Source organism: Pan troglodytes, chromosome 17 (assembly GCF_028858775.2).
Source record: "Pan troglodytes isolate AG18354 chromosome 17, NHGRI_mPanTro3-v2.0_pri, whole genome shotgun sequence".
Classification (NCBI taxonomy): Eukaryota; Metazoa; Chordata; class Mammalia; order Primates; family Hominidae; genus Pan; species Pan troglodytes.
In genome coordinates, this window is record NC_072415.2 from 45726203 (window position 1) to 45744617 (window position 18415).

Genomic DNA, 18415 nt, shown 5'->3' on the forward strand with positions numbered 1-18415 from the left:
AGAGAAGACATGGGTGCTCCAGGAGGACGTTGCTACCCTCCAGCTCCAGGATATCTTGCTCACTTCTCAGAAGCCAGAGCTTGCCTTTAGTGCTGCTGGATCTGGAAACTCCGAAGCCACCCGCAGAAGTCAAGGCTCTGTCCAGTGGCAGCTAAGAATTCCACAAATTCAACAGGGTCTAGCCCCCAATATGTTTGTGTGGTGATTTGATTCATCATTATGTGATCAGTAATCCACAAAAATTTATATCAGCCAGTGAGGAGTGCAGTGCCTGGTATTCTGTGCTAAGCAGTAGCAGTCTTCAGAGATGAACACATGGAGTGCATGTGGTAGAACCAACACTTGCTCATCCAACCAAATTTTCCACTTTCACCTTGTTTCATTTACACAAAGATTTCCATTTTCTCCTTGAAGTCTAGCTTAGTGTTTGGGCTTGCTCCTGACTGTCCCCAGGACTTTGAATTTCTGTCCCCATCCCCTGCTTTGATGGAGTTCTCCTACACAATGATAATCCACCATGCACCTCAGCATGGTCCTTTTTAGAAAACTGTCCTGAATTGGCATGGGCTCGCTCAGAACATGATGATGTTGCTGAGCTACTAAAGGGAAGAAGTGAGTAAGCCTTGGCTGGAACTTTTACTACTGACCTAACCCCTCAAATCCCACAACTGTGGCTGCCTTGAACAGGACAGAGGCTCAGCGATAGCCTGAATATATGGGATAATTTAGCTGGTAGATGACAGCTTTTCTAGGATTTCTAGGTGGCTTTTATCTCCCTCTGGTTCAAGGCTGTGGGTCTCCTGTCTCATCCTCAAATCTGCCTCTGCCACTGGCCTCTCTTTGACTGTTCTCATACTACTTACATCCTCATTCCTCAGGCACCCATTGTCCATCCCCTGATCACTGGCATCTCAGACCACTCTCATCAATACAAATACTTCCTTCTTTTTAATCTGAGCAGTAGGGAGCAGAGACTCAAATCCTGGCTTCTTCTCCTATTTACTGGGTACTGTCGACAAAGAGTCAAACTCTGTAAAATATTTGAAGAGATTTATTCTGAGCCAAATGTGAGTGACCATGGCCCATGACACAGCCCTTAGGAGGTACTGAGAACATGTCTCCAAGGTGGTCGGGGTGCAGCTTGGTTTTATACATTTTACAGAGGCATGAGACAGAATCAAATACATTTAAGAAATGCACTGGTTTGGTCCAGAAAGGTGGCACAACTCAAAGTGGGGGCTTCCAGGCTATAGGTGAATTTAAACATTTTCTGTTGACAATTGGTTGAGTTTGTCCAAAGACCTGGGATCCACAGAAAGGGAATGTTCAGGTCAAGATAAAAGACTGTGGAGGCCAAAGTTCTTTGAAGTGTCACAGTGGTTGCCCTTAGAGACAAAAGATGACAAATGTTTTCTATTCAGGTATTAGTTAATCTCTTTAGGATTGGGAAGGTCTAGAAGAAAGAGATCTGGCTATGTTAATAGAGATTCTTTACAGACGCAAATTTTCCCCCATAAAGAACACCTTCGCAGGGCCATTCCAAGAAACATGTTTTGGGGTAAAGTATTTGATTTTCTTCCTTGTCTCATAATGTTATGCCAGAGCCAAATTGGAAAGTAAGTTACGATATACAGGGTTAAATAAAACCCATCTGATGAGAATTTATTATTTGTATGGCATGACTCCCCAGACCCCTTAGATAGATAGGAATTTGGGCAAGATAAAAATCAGAGTTTAGTCCTCAGTACCTTGGGCAGTCACCCTGGGCACCACTCTGTGATTCAGTTTCCCCATCTGCTGTGAGAATTAAGTGGCTAAAGCAAAGTGAAGAGTTTGCTAGCACAGTCAGGTGCCTGGCAGTAAGTGCGCAGTCCTTGCTAGCGCTTCCTGTGGTCAGTGAACCAAGCCATCCTGCTGCAATGCCTCTGGGGGTGCTTCAGGTTTGGGGCACTTTCCAGCTGCCTTCAGTGTTGTTTGTGGCTCAAGGGTTGGCATTTTACCAGCAGGGACCTCCTTCTCTTCTCTTTTGTGCTGTAGAAGTTTTAGATTGCTGGGCAGTCAACTCTCAATAATAAACTTGATTTCTATTAGTTGTTTGCACTTATTCTAATGTAAACCACTTTATAAGCTTTGTCAGATAGCAGAGCAGCCTGAATTCCTGCTGGCAGCTACTGCAGCTTTCCTCTGTGGCTTTCCTCACCAGTGTTCTGTCGCCACCCCTCCTTGGCTCTCTGTCCCCTGACAGAGCAGAGAGAAGAGCTGTGTACCAAGCATTCACATTTGTCAGCGCAAAGCCCTTGTCCTCTGTAGGGAGTCATTTCCCTTCCCAGCCCTAATTCTTTGCCCTTTTAAACCGGAGCTATTATTACTTCTAATTTGCATTGAATGGTCCCTTAGCAGCCATCACACACTGAACTTGATACTAACTTGCTTCCAATACTGCTAGATTTACCAGAATCTTAGCTCTTCCGGAACACAACTTAAAATGTGATAAACAGAAATGTAAACAGCTTTCATCATATCAACAGATGTAGATATACTCCTTTGCAGAATAGTTGCACTACAGCCAAGTTGACTAGATAGCACATTTTAGATTAATCTTAGTTTTTCCTTGCTATCAATAAAAACAATCTCATAGATCTACTCCCCTTGAAACATTTTTGGACCCAAAACAGTGCCATTACTCTTAAGAATAAGGGAAAGATTTTAAATAATATACAGCATCTAAATAAGTAGGTAATTTCTTTAAACCTTTTAAAAACACATTTGGACTCCACCTTTTCTAGAAAAGATATAAACAAGGATGGGCTGGTAAACTGGCTCCCTTGGGTTAGGTTAAGGTCTGTTTTGTAGCATTTGCCTATATCCATAGTGTAGGTATTCCCAGCATGGCTGATTTCAAACTATCAACTGTTAAAGAAGGGGCACACAAAATTCCTAAATATTTAACAAGTGTAAAAGTTCTAGCACACCCTTGGAAGCCAAATCTGAAAATATACATAAACTACATCAAGACACATAAAAAGTAGGTGAGAAAGAAGGAATGAAACAAGGGTAGGGGTATAAAATGGAGCCAGGAATTAGCAGATATAAAAATGCATACTGTGAAGCCCTGTAGACACGTTTAAATCCTTACATTTGGCTTTCAGAAGCTTCTAACACTGAAAGGAGAAGCTTACCTGGTTCACAGTGTTGTTAAGATAAAAATAAGTGGCATGCTGAGAAGTGCCAGTGTCCTGTTCTTCAAGTAGGCCACATTTCTCCTCCTGAGGGTCCCAGGAAAGCAAAGACTGTGTCACAAAGTGAATGTCCTCATCAACTCAGCCTGATGGTCTAGCCTTGAGATTGCAATTAGGTGAAAGCAATGCTACAGAATGCCAAGCCCACTCAGGGTACAGAGATCAACATTCCCACATTCCCAGCTTAATTCCTGGCAGATGGAGCTGTGGATGTATGCCACCACCTTGGAGGAACCTTCTAAGCTTTTGCTGACACTCTGACTGTAGTAAGTTTGAAATTGCTCTTCCAGGCAGATTTCTGGACCTGAAACAAGTTTACCGACTATAGAACCCGACACATGTGTCCTAACTGACAATCAGCACACAAGAAAGAACGACAATCCCTCTGGAAAACAGGTGTCCACCAGGAGCCACTTTCAAGGACTTGGCTCCCCTACTTGGAAGTAGAGTAGTTCCTGATGCAATATTCAAAGTGCATAAGGAAAGCAAATACTAAACATCTAGGTTCTGATCTACATTGGCACAATGGTTTCATATGTCCTAAAGAAGAGGAGAATGACAGTTGTGCAACGAATTGAGAATTTCCTTAACTTTATGGGTCTCCTTCCCAAAGGTCCGTAAAAGAGAAAAGGTCACCTCCACATTCCCTGGCATTTGGAATTTGGTGAAAACATTTTAGTTAAAAAATTTTTTAATTTTTAAATTTAGTTATTTTTAAATTTAGTTTAAAAATTATTGAAGTATAACACACATGCAGAAAACTTCACAAATCGTCATGAAAAGAGAACCAGAACACCAGCACTCAATCAAGAAGCAGAATATTACCTGCCCCTAATTGTCCCTCCCCTCCAGTAACTATTCTGTAATCATTGACTTTTTTTTTAAATCTATCTTTGAACTTTATGTTAATGAACACGTACAGTAAGTGATGTTTTGTTTCTGGTTTCTTTCACTCATCATTCTTGTGAGATTTATCCACATGGTTGCAAATAGGTACAGACAGTTCATTCTTGTTGCTACATAGAATTCCATTGTTTGAATGTATCATAAGACATGGACAGAAGGCAGGGAAATACTGTGTAGAAAAGGGCAGGGTCCCTGGCAAGGGCTCCACTCTAAAGTCTGGATCTGCCACCCTAAATGAGAATATGCATTTCCCACCTGAATGCTACCTTTTCCAAAAACACCCTGGCCCACCACACCCCCCACCCTGTACCCATAAAAACCCCAAGCTCCACTGGCAGAGGAACAGAGTGGTGCAGCAGAGGAGAGAAAGAAGAAGCATCCAAATGTTCTGAGTTTGGCTGGGGATGGTCAGGGATTATCTTCCCATTCCATTCCCTTTCCAGCTCCCCATCCCACTGAGAGCCACTTCGACTGCTCAATAAAATCCTCCACATACGCCACGCTTTAATCTGTTCACGTAAACCTGATTCTTCCTGGACTCCAGACAAGAATTCAGGATGCACTGGGTACAGGAACCCAAAAAGGCTGTCACGCTGACTCTTCACTGAGCTGTTTAACACTTAAGCCATTCATGGACGGAAGGCAGGGCTAAAAGAGCATTGTTTGTAACATATACCCTCTGGGCCTCCAGAAATTGTGGGCAACCCCTAGATGTTGCCACGGGCCGGTACAGAGCTCATTCCTGCTGGTACCCAAAGGTATTCTCCCAGCTCCTTCACCTGCTCACCTGCATGCTCCCCCTCCTGCAAAGGGTTTGAGTATGGTGGCCGAGTAAATGAGCCACCCCTGTCGCAAGTCCTGTGTGGGGGTCAAGGGAACTCTCCTGTCTCATATCCATTTTACTTACAATGAGAATTTGGATTGTTTGTGGTTTTTAGCTATTACGAATAAAGGTTTTATGGACATTCTAACCCATGTTCTTTGTAGGACATAGCAGTCATTCTCTGGGATATATACAGGAGGAAATCGCTGGATCATAGTATATGTTCTTGCTTTAGCAAATACTGCCATAAAGTTTTCTGGAGTGATTATACCAAAAAGATAACATTTTACTCATTTAAATTGGCAAAAGCCTTTTAGAGTATAGTGACCCAAGCTGGAGACATTGGGACAGATTTCGTACATTAACATATAGCTTGTAACACGACTCCATGTAATCTAATATCACTGTGAGTCACAAAATGGATTTTTGAATCCAAAGCAAAGATTTGAGGTTAATCGTAACTCCAAGAGACAGAGGAATAAATATTAATTTATTAAACAGACAAGAATAAGCCATTCAAGGTGTGTATGCTAACGAAAGGATTTGTTTCCCATTAGAAGCATTTCTATTAAGATAAGAAACAAAGTGAGAATGACTTTTATTTCCTCTGTTATTCAACATTGTATGGCAGATAATAGTCAGTGCCTATAGATAAGGGAGAGCACTTAGATGTTTGCAAGACTTAGAGAATTGCAAAAGAAGTAAACCCATTTCTATCTGAAGATGATATGAGAGTATACTTGGAAAGTCTTAGAAAATCAATACAACTAAAACAATAAAATAATTCAATAAGATAAAAGAAGGTAAAATTAACCTTTAGAAACAATAGTCTTTAAAAAGACAAACAATAACCAGTTAGAAAATATAATGGTACTGGAAATCCCATTTATAATAGCAACACAACATGAAATAAAATATATAGGAATAAACTTAACAAGAAATGTGTAAAACCTAAATGAGGAAAATTTCAAATTCCTGATGACAGAAAACTAGATTTGAACAAATGGAAAAACAGCTCTTATTCTTCTTGTAGGAAAACTCTATATCATAAAGATGTCAGTTCTCCTTAATTTATAAATTTAATGAAATATCAATAAAAATACCAGCAAGCATTTTTTATGATGCTAAGTTGGCACTAAAATTTATATGATTAATCACAAAATATCACGTTATATGATTCTATTTATATGAAATGTCCAAAGTAGGCAAATTTATAGAGAAAGAAAGCAGAGGCCAGGTGCAATGGCTCATACCTGTAATTCCAGCACTTTGGGAGGCCGAGACGGGTGGATCACTTGAGGCCAGAAGCTTTAGACCAGCCTGGCCAACAGGGTGAAACCCTGTCTCTACTAAAAATACAAAAATTAGCCGGGCACAGTGGTGCATGCCTGTAATCCCAGCTACTCAGGAGGCTGAGACATGAGAATCACTCGAGCCCAAGAGGTGGAGGTTGCAGTCAGCTGAGATCATGCCACTGCACTCCAGCCTGAGCAAGAGAAGGAGACTCAGTCTCAAAAAAAAATAAATAAAATAAATAGAATAGTGATGGCTTAGGGCTGGGAGGAGGGTAGGGGAAAGAATAGGGAATGACTGATAATGGGTATAGGGTTTCTTTTAGGAGGGGCAACAATGTTCTAAAATTAAATGGGGATGATGTTTTCAATATACAAAACATATTGAATATACTAAAAAATATTAAATTGGACATGTGAAATGGGTAAAATGTGTGGTATGTAAATTACATCCCAATATGGCTGTTTAAAAATTTACAGTGAAAAGTAAACACACAGAAATTGGAAAACAATGAAAAAGAAAAGATACAAGTCAGGACTAACACTTTCCTATATGAAAACATACATTAAAGCCTCTTTAATTAAAACAGTGAGATGCCAGTGAGTGGACAGAATAGAATATAAATTTCAAAATAGACCACAGTATACGTGGAAATTTAGAATACGATAAAGGTTACATCTCATATCATTAGGACAAAGATGGACTTTTTAATAAATAGCCTTGGGACAACTAATTAACCATTTGTAAAAAGATAAAATTAGATTATACCTCACACTTTATATACAAACTCTGAATATATTAGGAAAATAACGTAAAAATTTTTAACAAATCCATACAAGCACTAGAAGAAAACATAGGTGAATTTCTGTTTAACTTGGGTGTGAAGAAAGAACTGTGAACTAAAATCCAGAGGCAATAAAAGAAAATACTGATTAATTTACATTTATAAAAATAAAAGATGTTTGCATGTTAAAAAACATCATGAACAAAGTCAAAAGACAACTGACATGGTAATGGTAGAGAAGTCTGTGTAAGACCAATCTGCAGATAACAACTACAAATTCTGGAAGAAATATTTTTTAAAACTATCTAAAAATAACAATCTAAAGGCACTGAAAGGGGACCAAAAGAAAACAGAAACTGGACAGGAGTCTGCCCTTCAAAGAAGTGACCCACACTAATGAGTTTTCTGTTTTCACAGCTTCTTGCCTGAAGGCAGCAAGATCCCAGTTGGCATCTCCCAGGGCATCTTGAAATCAAATAGAAACTTGCAGTCTTACTGGCTTGGGGAAATCAAAGGATAAAACTCAGAGCTATCACCACAGCTGAAAAGTGCTGAGAGAAAGCATTAAAAGGAGAGAGCCATGGAAGAGGAGCTCCAAATTCAGAATATAAACTCTGTAAATCTCTCAATGCCCCTGAACTATGCATGTATGAGACAGACTTCAAGCAGCCTATGTAAGACTAAAAGAATTAGACAAAATGTCAGCTGTTTCTCACCACAGCTATGACAGATTTTTGGAATTTGAGTTCAACCAAGTTAATTTTCTGCTTAAATAGAACTTTTTTTTTTGACACAAAGTCTCGCTCTGTCACCCAAGCTGGAGGTCAGTGGCACAATCATAGCTCACTGCAACCTCAAGCTTATGGGCTCAAGCAATCCTTGGCCTCAGCCTCCCAAGTAGCTGGGACTACAGGTACATGCCACCATGTCTAACTTGTCTTTTAATTTTTAGTAGAGAGGAAGTCTCCCTGTGTTGCCCAGGCTGGTCTCAAACTCCTGCGCTCAAGTAATTCTCCCACCTTGGCCTCCCAAAGTGCTGGGATTATAGGTGTGAGTCACTGCACCTGGCCTAAAACAAAAATTTAAATCTCTTCAGAGGAACCATAAGAGAAGCCATAGGCTGTACAGCACGTTGTCCACAATGTCCAGAATAAAATAAAAATCACTAGACATACAGGTGAGTGTGTGTGCACACTCATGCACACACAAACAGGAAATGGCACTCCATATACAAAAGACAAAGGCAGCCCATGGAGATTGATCCTAATATAACCAACACGTTGGATTTAACAGATGAAGATTTTTAAAGCAGCAAATGAAACTATGTTCAAAGATGCAAAAGAAAATAAGCTCCTAATGAATTGACAAATAGGAAATCTTTGCAGAGAAATAGAAACATTAAATATACCAAGCTCACAATTACAACATGTAAAATAAAAAATTCACTGGATGGGCTTAATAGAATATTGAAAATGTTAGAAGAAAGAACCTGTGATTTTGAAAAAAAGATTAATCAACATAATTCAATCTCAAGAAAAAAAATTTAACCTATCGGATAATATCAAAAGGTATAACATAAATATAATTGGGTCTCCAAAAAAAGAGAGAAAGAATGAAGCAAAAATTAAAGTTTTTTGAAAAACAAGGGCCAAAATGTCCCCAAATTTAGTGAAATAAATATATATATATATATATATATATATATATATATATATATACACACACACACACACATATATGCTATGTGGAGATACATACAAAAAATATGCAAATACAAACATATATGCAAATACAAAAATATATTCAGAAAAAACACCATGAACAAGTAGGTTTATCACAAGAATGCAATGTTGATTTAACATATTAAAATTGTCAATGTCATATGTATATCTCTACATGCATATATACATACACATATGTGTGTGTGTATGTGTGCATATACATTACAATCAAACTTCTGAAATCAGAGGTTAAAAAAATTATTGGCTGGGCATGGTGGCTCATGCCTATAATCCCAGCATTTTGGGAGACTAAGGTGGGAGGATTGCTTGATGCCAGGAGTTCGAGACCAGCTTCAGCAACATAGTGGACCCCCATTTGTGGAAAAAAAAAAAAAAACAGCCAAATAAAAATGATAAATTAAAGTCTGGGTGTGGTGGCTCATGCTTGTAATCCCAGCACTTTGGGAGACTGAGGCAGACAGATCGCTTCAGCTCATGAGTTTGAGACTAGGCTGAACAACATAGCAAAACCCCATCTCTACTAAAAATAAAAAAATTAGCCAGGTGTGGTGGCATGCACCTGTGGTCCCAGCTACTTGGAGGGCTGAGGTGGGAGGCTCGCTTGAGCTTGAGAGGTGAAGGTTGCAGTAAGCTGAGATCACATCACTGCACTCTAGCATGGGTGACAGAGTGAGACCCTATCTCAAAAAAAGATAAATTGCGTAGAAGGGAATAAGAATATAAATGATGGCCAACTTCTCATCAGATAAAACATAGGCCAGAAAATAATGGAACCACACAGTTAAAGTGCGGGGGTAGGGGGAACACTGTCAACCTAGAATTTGATATCCAAACAAAATATTCTCCAAGAATGAAAGTAAGAAAAATATTTTCAGGCAAATAAAAACTACCTGAGTTCATTGCCGGCAGATCTACATTATAAGAAATGCTAAGGAATGAGAAGATAAAGCCAAAACTAATGAAAGAGAAAGCAGACAAACAACAGACAAATAACAGAGCCAAAATATGGTTCTTTAAAAATACGAATAAAAACTATATACCTCTACCTGGACAAAGAAAGGAAAAAAGAAGACACAAATTAGCAATACCAAGAATGAAATCAGGGACACCAGTATAGAGCCAATGGACATTTAAAACATAATAAGGCAATATATGAATACTTTATGCCAATAAATTTGTCAATTTGGATAAAATGGAATAATCCTTTGAAAAATAAAAATAACACACAATGAAAAAAATGTTACTAGCCTTATACTTAGTAAAGAAATTGAACGTATTATCAAAAATCTTCACACAAAGAAAATTCTAGACTCAGATAGTTTCTTTGGTGATTTCTGTCAAACATTTGAGAAAGAAATGACATGAAATATAGACAAACTCTTTCTAAAACACAAGAGAAGAGAACATTGTCTGAATCACTTTTATGAGGCCTATATAAATTTGATACCAAAAAACTAGCAAATATATTACAATAAAAGAAAACTACAGAATATCCCTCATGAACCTAAACAAACTACTAGCAAATCAAATACAAAAATACATGCAAAAGTTCATATTCCACGAACAAGTAGGTGTATCACAAGAGTGCAATGTTGATTTAACATATTAAATTGTCAATGTAATCCACCATATTAACAAAATGAAAGAGAAGACAAATATGTAATCATTTCATAAGCAGAAACATTATTTCCCTAAGTTCAACTGCCATTTATGATAATGGTGAAATATTGTCCTCTTTTATTATCAAGAACAAGCTAAAAATGTTTACTCTCACCACTTCTGTTCAACATTGTACTGGAGGTCCTAGGCAGTAAAATAAAACAAAATGAAATAATAGGCATAAAGATTGAAAATGAAGAAGTAAAACTCCCTTTGTGTATAAATGACATCATTGTTTGCAAAGAGAATCCTGAGGAATTTATGTAAAAATAGCAAGGTCACAGAATACAAGATCAATCTGAAAAAATCAATTATATTTTGATTTACTACCAGCAAAAAAAAAGGTAAAGTTTAAAAACCAATTTTATTTATAATGATATCTAGAACATTAAATACTTAGAAATAAGGTTAACAAAAGGTATTTAATAACTCTATGCAGAAAACTATGAATTTAGAAGACCTAAATACATGGAGAGGCATTTCATGTTCATAAGTTGAAAAACCCAATGCTTTTATAATATACAGTCTCCCCAGATTGATCTATAGATTCAATGCAATCTGACTGATAATTAGGTCAAGTTTTCAGAGAAACTGACATATTGATTCTGACATTTATATGGAAATACTAAGGTCCTAGGATCTCTAAATTAATACTGACAAGACAGAATATGAGGACTTCCACAACCTGAGTTTGAGGCTCCGGTAGCCAAGCTAATGTACACAAAGCAAGTTTATGCAAATACATGAATAAAACACAACAGGCAGCCTAGACCTAGACTCACACCTATAAGGTTATTTAATGACTGACAAAGCCACCGAAGCTCCAATGGGAAAAGTAAGCGCTTTTCTACAAATGATGCTGGAAAAATAGATATCCATATGGGGAAGAAAATGAATCTCAATTCCTATCTCAACTCATGCACAAAATTAATTCAATATGGATGATAGACCTAAACATAATATAGCTAAAATTATAGTAGTCCCCCTTTATCCACAGTTTTGCTTTCCATGGTTTCAGTTACCCTCAGCCAACCAAAGGGATATGTGGCTCATCATCCACTCACATCCAAAAAAACTAAAAGAGAAATTTTAGAAATAAATAATTCATCCTTTTTTAAAAAAAATTTTTTGAGACAGAATCTCACTCTGTCACCCAGGCTGGAGTGCAATGGCACAGTCTTGGCTCACTGCAGCCTTGGTCTCTCAGGCTCAAGCAATCCTCCAACCTCAGCCCCCTGAGTATCTGGGACTATAGACATGTACCACCACGCCTGGTTAATTTTTGTATTTTTTGTAAAGATAGGAGTTCGCCATGTTGCCCAGGCTGGTCTTGAACTCCTGGGCTCAAGTGGTCTACTCACATCAGCCTCCCAAAGTGCTGGGATTACTGGTGTGAGCCACTGCGCCTGGCCAACTCACGTTTTCAATTGTGTGCTGTTCTGAGTAGCGTGATGAAATCTCAGGCCATCTGTCCCGTCCCTCCTAGGATGTGAATCATCCCTTTGTCTGGTGGATCTACACTGTAGATGCTACCTGCCTATGGGTCATTTAGTAGCCATCTGGGTTATCAGATCAACTGCCGTGACATCACAGTGCTGATGTTCAAGTAACCCTTATTTTAGTTTGTAATGGCCCCAATGTGCAAGAATAGTGGTGCTGGCATATCATTATAATCGTCTGTTTTATTATAATTTGCTGTAATCTCTTCCTGTGCCTAATTTATAAATTAAACTTTATAATAATATAATATTATATATAATATAATATAATTTATAAATTAAACTTTATAATAATACATATAGGAAAACAACACAGTATATATAGAGTTCTTTAGTATCCATGGTTTCAGGTATCCACTGGGGGGTCTTGGAATATGTCCCCTGCAGATAAGCAGGGTATACTACATAGAACTGTCAGGAGAAAAATATTTGCAACCTGAGAATAGGCAAAGATTTCATAGGTCACAATTATAATGATATGCCAGCATCACTTGTCCATGACAAGGTGCTTTACAGAGGCCATTGTCTCCTTTTAGCTAGGCAGTGAAAAGCACACTACAAGTAAAGAAAATAGCAGTTTTCTTAGACTGTTTACTTTGCAATAAAGGAATACCTGAAACTGGGTAATTTATAAAGAACAGGGGTTTATTTGGCTCATGCTTCTGCAGCCTATACAGGAAGCATAGGGCCTCAGAAGCTTCCAATCATGGCAGCAGGTGAAGGGGAGCCAGTATATCACGTAGTGAGAGAGGGAGCAAGAGAGAGAGAAGGAAGTCTCAGGCTCTTTTAAATAACCAGATCTTGGGCGAATTGGTAGAGCAAGAACTCACTCATTACTGCAAGGATGGCACCAGGCCACTCAAGAGGGATCCACCCCTGTGATGCAAACACCTCCCACTAGGCCCACCTCCAACACTGGGGTTGACATTCCAACGTGAGATTTGTAGGGCACAAGTATCCAAACTATATCAATGTCCTCTGAGTGTGCGTGTGTGCACGTGTGAACTCATGGGGTTTCTTATTCTCATAAATTCTGGCAGTCCTCTATTAATTACTTACTTCAGACGCAAATTATAACCAGATATGGGACAATATAGTTACTAGGGAAAAAAGTTTACTTTCTAAAAAGAATTGGCATATTCTTTGGTTAATTAAGAGGAGAAAGTATCCAGAACCCTTTTCCAGTTCTCTTTGCAGAAGCGTATAATTGCTTTAAGGGTCTTTCTGGTGTAAAGTGATTAGAGGATACATTCCGCCAAGCACCAGGCTGCTCCCTCGGCATGTCCCCCACTTCTGCTGGTGCACTAACGTGTCTCAAATCAGTTGCCAATTGGCAGGTGAATCCTATAAAACTGCAAACCTCTGGTGGAGAAACATTATATAAAAGGAATGTAATTGCAGGAAGCTTTCCACCTGCCCCATTCTAGAGGCATCACAAAGCAGATTTTGTCTAAAGGCTTACCAGAAAGTGAGAGGGCTCCAAAAGGACTTAGAAAGCCCATCAAGCACAACCTGGCATTGTTCATCCCTAATAATTATATGTGCAGAGTTTTATAGTAGCTCTTCTCCTAGTGGTTCTTTTCATCAGCCTTGTCAATGGAGTGAGAATAAACCTCCCTTCCTGTCTGCCACCCCACCCCACCCCCACTGTGAAGCACCTGGGTTTTGTGTGGGGTTGACTCCCCCGTGCATCCCAGCATCAGCCCGGGCCTCACCAGTCTAGCCCAATCAGGGCATCCCCCACTCCCCTTGCTGTGGTATTTTGTTCAGGGATGAACTCCTGCAGAGAGAGTATGTCTTCATCAGAGACATCTGGCAGGCCTGCCCTGCCGAGGAAAGCCAGCCTGAAGAAAAAGCCCACACAGGGCAAGAGAAACTAAGAGAAGTTAAGACAGAACCAGAACCCTGATCAAACCACACCTGGAGCCCACCAAGCATTTGTGTCACAAAAACTTAGTGAATCCCATCTAATGTTCAAACCTGTGCATTGGATTAGGTTTTTAGTACCCTGCACCCAAAACCTCCTCACTAAAATACTACATATCCTCTGAAATATTAAACAAAAGAGAATGGAAACTACCAACTACTTATGCAATGAGTTTTAGAAATCCTGGCCTTGAAAGATGTTGTGTTCAGGAACGACTATATAACCAACATAGGTTGTATATTTTCATGGGGCAATGACACCTCTAATAATTCACGCATCATTTTCTACTCACGCACTGCTTACTTCTATAAGGATTTCACATGGCTTACAACAAAATACCTATATATTAGGATGATTAAAATAAGAGTTAATTATCCAGGGGAAAAGATGGATATATCAGAAAACATCAGTGAAGTATAACTCTTAGGTTGGAACATACAATTTAGCTCCGAGCATTCTGTCAGCCAAGGTTAAAATTATTACAGGTTGAGTATCCCTACTCTGGAAAGCTGAAATCTGAAATGCTCTAAAATCCAAAACTTTTTAAGTACCAACATGATGCTCAAAAGAGACGCTCATTGGAGCATTTCCAATTTTAGATTTTTTGGCTTAGGGATGCTGAACAACTAAATGTAATGCAAATATTCCAAAATCTGAAAAATATTGAAATCTGCAACACTTCTGGTTTCAAGCATTTCAGATAAGGGATACTCAATTCAACCTGTATCTTACTATCTGAAAAAGAAAAATATCTATGTTTGCTGGGAGGTATGACGCTTTTTCCTAGCAGTAGTAAGTAAGCTCTAGAGCAGCTGTAGTCAGTTTGGGAAGTTTAGGCCCTTGAATGCTGACATTAGCTGAACCACTTTAGCTTATCTGTATTTAGAGCATCACCAAAAGTGTTGACATTAATCTATGTACTGGCAGTGTTAGAATGTTATCAGATTCTGGCAGAGAAATGTTTACATCAGCACTTGCAAGAAAGTAGGGCGGGTTGCAGTGAGTTTTTCAAGGAAGTACAATGTGATCCCAGCCCCACAGGGTTGTTGTCAGCAGCAGCAGGAGGGCACACTGAGGGCTTGAACTCTGCAGCCCCTCTGTACCCTGAGGACAAACAGGGTAGGGAGGCGGAGAAGCAGAGGGATGAAAAAGGAGGAGGGAAACCATGTGGGGGAGTCCTCAGAAGGGCAGCTAAGCTGCAAAACCCTAAAGTATGCAACTGGAAAGGGAAGGGGTACTTCATTGAGCATGTGCTGGCACAGAAGAGAAATACAGAAACACCGAGAAGTCTTGCCCACCTTAAAAGATAAAAGGGAGATTTGCACACAGTTTAAACAAGGAGAGCATTGTTGGATAACCATAGCTAATCTTTACTGATCACAACACTCCATAAGGTAAGCACTATTATTACCCCTGTTACACTGACAAGAAAAGTAATGTTTATGTGCCCAAAATCTCATGGCTAATGAGTGATGGAGCTAGGGACCTGATCCCAGGTAGTCCAGCTCCAAAGCCAGCTGCTCACTTCTGGTGACTATGACCATCCCATCTACCCTGCTCTGACTGGAGCTGCAACTGTGGGAGACAGTTTTCATGTGAGCTGTGACAGCATCCCCAACCCCAGCTTGTGCTTTCTCACATAATCCCGCTCTATGCAGCCCAGAAGTGCAAGATAGTGAACAGCCCCAGGTAGCCTTCAACCAATGGGCAATGGAAGCAAGTGGAGAAATGCTCTAGGCTCCTGGCCTACAGCAGATGGTTCTGAGAGGCCTTCTGTGTGCTAACTCCAGGCCTGACAGAATCGAGCTCCACCAACTTTAGAGGTAACTTCCGCTTCTTCTCTACCCCATGCTCCCTTCTTTGGGAATCACATCCCAAATAAACTAGCTGAGACATCCTTGTCTCAGGCTCTGCAAGAAAGGAAACTTAAAGCAAGAGAAGGGATCTGCATTATAGGACATCAGAGATCAGAAAGGATCTCATCAAATTCTCAGCAGGTTCATATTTGATTGTTAAAGTCATTGACCACTGTCCTGCTCTGGAGAAAGAAGTTGCAGAGGAGGAAGAGGTTTTCAGGGAAATATTGGCTCAGAGCTCAGCCAAAGGCAAAAGATTTCAATGAACAAATATGTCTGACTGAGCTACATATTTTCTAAACAATGACTTGTCTATTTCAAAGTGAGTCATGACAAGAATCACTGGACCATGGAGTTCTTGGATAATGTGTGGTGTTCTCAGATAAATGTATTTCTTTCTCTCGGGTATTTATATAAAGCTGATAAAATGGGTTTGTTTACTGTTGCTTGCCAGTTTCCTTGTAAGTGGTGCACATGCCCTTGATTTTAAGCTGGAAAAAAGGGACACATTGATTCTTAGGGAATATTCTAATGCTATAGGTATCCACTAAAAAATTAAAAAACAAAAACAGAACCTTTGGTGCCTAGGGAAAAATCTAATCTTTTCCAGGCTCTCCAAGGTGTCACATTTTTACCAGCTCTTTGCAAAGTATAAGTCAATGCATGGCTGAGAAAGAGACTTTCATGATTGCATTATATTTATGCAAATGTATCTAATGGTTATTACAGAACTAGGGGTTTGCCTGAGGACAGCAAATGACTCAACTGCTGCATATGTGGGGCTCCTCTTGAGCAAGGAAAGAGTCCAAGGTTAGTGTTATCCTTTTTGTATCCATCACTCTTACCTCCGAGATTCAACTTATGGACCAAGACATTTTTCAGAAAAAAAGTGCTATTAGAGAATTTCATTTTATGAAACATTTCATGAGAAAATTTTCCAGGACGGGAAGGCTAGTTACCTCAGTCACAAGAGGGCAAGCTGCTTCCACTGGCACTGGTGTTTCTGAGCTGCTCAGAGGGACAGGGGCCCAGACCTTTGAGGAGAGGGTACTGGCCAGTTGGTGCTGATGTCTCTGAGCTTGGACAAGAGCCCAGTGGGTCTGGAACTCAGACCTCTGAAGCGGAGGTGCTGGGTGGTAGGTGCTGATGTCTCTCAGAGTGACAGGATGAAACTGGCTTTACAAGTGTTGAAAAACAGGATTCAGTCACTTCCATGGGAGGAAGTGTCTCTGCCAGAGTGAAGAATCATTATTGGGCTGAATTTCACAGGAACCACAAGCAGGGAAGGGGAGGCCACAGCAAGTCCCTTCTCCCTCCCGCAGCCTTGCAGTTTCTATCTAGCACCCCCTATTGACAGAGCCTTACTGGAGAAGCAGAAATGAGATTTGCAGAGTAGCAGCCCCAGCCTCACAGAGCAGAGCAGGGCAGGGTGGGTTTGCAGCTAAAAACCAACAGCTTAATAACTGGCACAGCATCCTACGAGACTTTTGGTCTCAGAATACTAAAAATCTAATTTTCAGATATTGCCTGTGCTTGGAATTCAGTGAAAAAGTAAACTATCAAGGAAGCCATGGAGGAACTGTAGTCTCGCATTATGTTGGCAAAGGTACACTCAGCAGACAAAGTTGGCCTTGGATAAAACCTGGAAATGGCGAAGGATGCATCTCCTGCATATTGTAGCAACTTCAATATCAGTAAGATAGAAGAGCAGGCTGAAGAAATACATTGTGTTCAAGATGCATAAATAGACAATGTTTGGAAAGTCAGTGGAAAATCAAAGGACACAGAGAAAGGCAGAGAAAAAGAAAAAGGTGGAGTTTTTCTGGCATTTAATAAAGTGTTATGCATTGTGGAAAAAGATTGCTTCTGCTTATAATTCAATGATTAATTTTGAAGAAAAAGCAGCCACGTTAAACTACCTCCAGGTCAGATGCCCCACAGTTTCATTTGCACTTCTGTGAGAAAGAGGCAAACAGGTAATTAGCCCAACCCTTGGAACTCTTCTCAGCCAGCATGGACTCCCAGAGCACTAGCCAACCCATTGGGGCTTCCTCCCCATCCTACCCAGAATAAAACCAATTTATTCAGTTCAGTGAGGTCAAAACATGCAGGGAGATTTTGGAAAGATTTCTGTTCAAAGATACAGGGCATGTGGATGTAAAGGATTGACATTTATTTATTTATTTATTTATTTTTATTTTTTGATACCGAGTCTCTCCCTGTCACCCAGGCTGGAGTACAGTGGCACGATCTTGGCTCACCGCAACCTCCACCTCCCAGGTTCAAGTGATTCTCCTGCCTCAGCCTCCTGAGTAGCTGGGATTACAGGCACGTGCCACCATGCCCAGCTAATTGTCTTTTGTATCTTTAGTAGAGACAGGGTTTCATCATGTTGGCCAGGCTGGTCTCAAACTCCTGACCTCGTGATCTGCCCACCTCGGCCTACTACAGTGCTGAGATTACAGGGGTGAGCCACCACACCCGGCCAGATTGACGTTTATTAATCCAGAAAACTAGTGTTCAAAGACCCTGGACAGTCGAGGTGGTACTGACTGACAGTCAAGAAAAGAAAATAGGCAAATCCTACGGCAATGGTCACTCACAGCCAACGCCTAGGAGGGTGAGGACATTTTGAAAACCCCAGGTTGGCCAGGTATGATGGCTTATGCCTGTAATCCCAGCACTTT

The 18415-nt window shown here is 40.0% G+C and overlaps 1 long non-coding RNA gene across 1 annotated transcript; it reads left to right on the plus strand.

The window, feature by feature from the left end:
* Nucleotides 1-1410: 1410 nt before the first annotated feature.
* On the plus strand, nucleotides 1411-17549 carry LOC107969399 (uncharacterized). Its single transcript, XR_001711159.2, has 3 exons — nucleotides 1411-1558; nucleotides 16458-16538; nucleotides 17249-17549. It is a non-coding gene; the product is annotated as an uncharacterized LOC107969399 (long non-coding RNA).
* Nucleotides 17550-18415: the final 866 nt, after the last annotated feature.